Source organism: Bombus bifarius, unplaced genomic scaffold (genome assembly GCF_011952205.1).
Source record: "Bombus bifarius isolate JDL3187 unplaced genomic scaffold, Bbif_JDL3187 scf7180000008165, whole genome shotgun sequence".
Classification (NCBI taxonomy): domain Eukaryota; kingdom Metazoa; phylum Arthropoda; class Insecta; order Hymenoptera; family Apidae; genus Bombus; species Bombus bifarius.
In genome coordinates, this window is record NW_022884487.1 from 1 (window position 1) to 2,736 (window position 2,736).

Sequence of the window (2,736 nt, forward strand, 5' to 3'; positions counted from 1 at the left end):
AAATACGAATCTAAATAATTTTCAAGTAACATGAAAAGCTACAAATTTATACTCATCACACAATTATGTTCAGCCGTATAATTCAAGATCATTATGTTTAAAAATTGAAACGCATCTAAACTATGGATATTTCTCGTAGGACATAAACATCTTCTAACAGAAATAAATAAAAGATACGGTTCGAACTTATAGGAATTCGTATTTCGTTTCGTTTTCCACATTAATAGCAATTACAAAGGTTCGAGAAGTATGTTGACACGTTACTGCGTATGCTCTTTTGCGTCAGAGCGATATCGGGGTAGAATTTGAGTCGGGCGTCAAAGGGGATGAACCGGGACCGTTGGGAACCGGCAGGGATAGGAGCAATCCGGTGATGCACCCCTGACAGTTCACTACGATAAGATCTGCTTTTCCGCCGAGTCGGCTCCATTTGAATTCTGTTTGTGAGCCCGAGTAACGCTACTCTTTCAATGTATTGTGCTTCTATCGATGGAAGAGAATATTACCATCTGCTGATTACCGGTAATCCTTATTCTGTGCTATTGAGTTTCCTTTTCTCTGCAACTCTTATAATATGATGGCAATAATAATAGTATGTGATGTTTGTAAAACAAGTATGAGAAGAGCTAAACTATCGTGAATTATGAACGTAAACATATATTTTAATATATTCGTATAAAATAAAAAATACAATTTGATTTATTTTTTAACAGGGCCATATCTTTTATTATTTTTGCCACGTTTATTTGTATCAAACAATTCTTCCTTATTTTCATAATATCTATACTTTTTGTTCACATCATGTTTCTCTCTATGTTTGTCGTTATATAGTCTGTACTACTTTATGGTATACTTTGCTTTTAATACCGCACTTCGGTCTTCTTCTTACATATGTTTCCTTGCTATTTCGGATTGTTCCTCTTATACAGTATACAGTGGCGTGAAGAAGCTTCCGGAAATTCCCTTTATGTTACAATAAAAATAAAGAACATTTAGGTACTTAAAGAACTCTTTCATGTACGATTCTATCAATTAAATATTAAGTGTAGCTTATCATAAAATGTACTTATGATAAAAAGATTTCTTAGCAAGTTTAAGAAGATGTCATATTGAAAACGATTCCATAGCATCAGTTCTATTTGACTTGTGATACATGCTGATCATCTACTACACAGTGCAAGTACAAAATAAATCATTTTTATTGTTACTATTGGCAAAATACGAAAAATGAAAGAAGTACGAATATTAATATTTGTTCTTTAGTAATTCCTTGTAAAAGAAAGAGGGAAAATACTACAATTTATGGCAGATATGTTATCCTAGAAAAGATCTACAGATCATGATATATGTACTGTGTATGTCTCTTTATCTATCGTAGCACGAAGAGAAGTTCTAAAACCTTTTTCACACCACTGTATGTGTGTTAGAAATTACTGAGGAGAGATAAAACTGCTAGTTATTTGGAGACTCGTAAACTTCAAAATCATCTGCTTAAAAAATCGCTATTGTTAACTTATCAATGTAAGAAAGTATACTAGAAGACTAATGAAAGCTATCTCAAGTAATCAGAAATAGTAGAGGTGCTCAAAAAGCAATGCAAAAGAGTTACGAAACGAGATTGACAGAAGCTCATAAATCGGAAATAAAGGTATCTGATTTAAGTTTGTTGTAAATAGGAATAGCAACGACAGTGAGAACGACAGCTAAGTATTAATTGCAACAAACTATTTTCGTGTATTCCATGATTAATAAATTAGAGATCGTATCAAGCTTTCTCTCTTGCGGATTTACTTCGTTTTGATGAACGAGCGAAAAAGAAAAAAAAAAGAAATCCTTATCAATAACAGTTTCATTCATTGAAATATTTATTTGTAGACTTATGTTATGTTCAATATATTATATTAAATGACGATTAAACTCTTTCCGAATATATCTATTATTATATTTCATAGAGATCAATGACGAGCAACATTTATTAATTGTTGATACAATATGCTTCGTAATGAGACACAAGTTCAACAACTCGCCAGGTTGGCCGAGCGGTCTAAGGCGCCAGACTTAAGTTCTGGTTCCCGATTGGGAGCGTGGGTTCGAACCCCACACCTGGCAAATATTTTTTTTTTTAGAAAATATACTTTAGATAATAAATGGATTATAAATATATAATTATCAAATGTTTCATTATATTTACCAACATAAGTTTCATTATGTAAATTTTATAATAATAGAAAGATCCCTATTATTGTATATACATCCCAATTTTAACATAAGAACACTGGATAAAATTGCAACGTATAAGAAACAAGTTTACATTGATATTATAATGTATAAATTCTTCGAACTTTATTGTAAACTTTAATTGCGAAGTATGTATATATTCAAAAATTCAACTACAGAAGATCAATGATGTCGATAAAAGAAATCTCTACAATGTTTACACGTGATATACATATGCATGTATATAGTTGAGACACAGACGAGGCACAGGAATAGACGTAAGATTCAATCGCATACAAGCCATAGAGAATGATGTAATTAATGTTCTGTATCTTGTCTGTTGGGCAATGGTTAGGTCATCAGATCAATGGTCAATCATCAGGTCAATGATATGAGTGTTATCGATCGTAGATAATACAATACATGTTGTATGAATGGTATGAAGAAATCTGTGTTAGCAGCTATTGAATTAGAGGTTTCCAAATGATCAATAGATAGCAAAGCTTTTTAACAACTGTA

At 31.8% G+C, this 2,736-nt stretch overlaps 1 non-coding gene across 1 annotated transcript; it reads left to right on the forward strand.

The window, feature by feature from the left end:
- Positions 1-2,025: 2,025 nt before the first annotated feature.
- Trnal-uaa lies at positions 2,026-2,109 on the forward strand. The gene has a single exon. It is a non-coding gene; the product is annotated as a tRNA-Leu (tRNA).
- Positions 2,110-2,736: the final 627 nt, after the last annotated feature.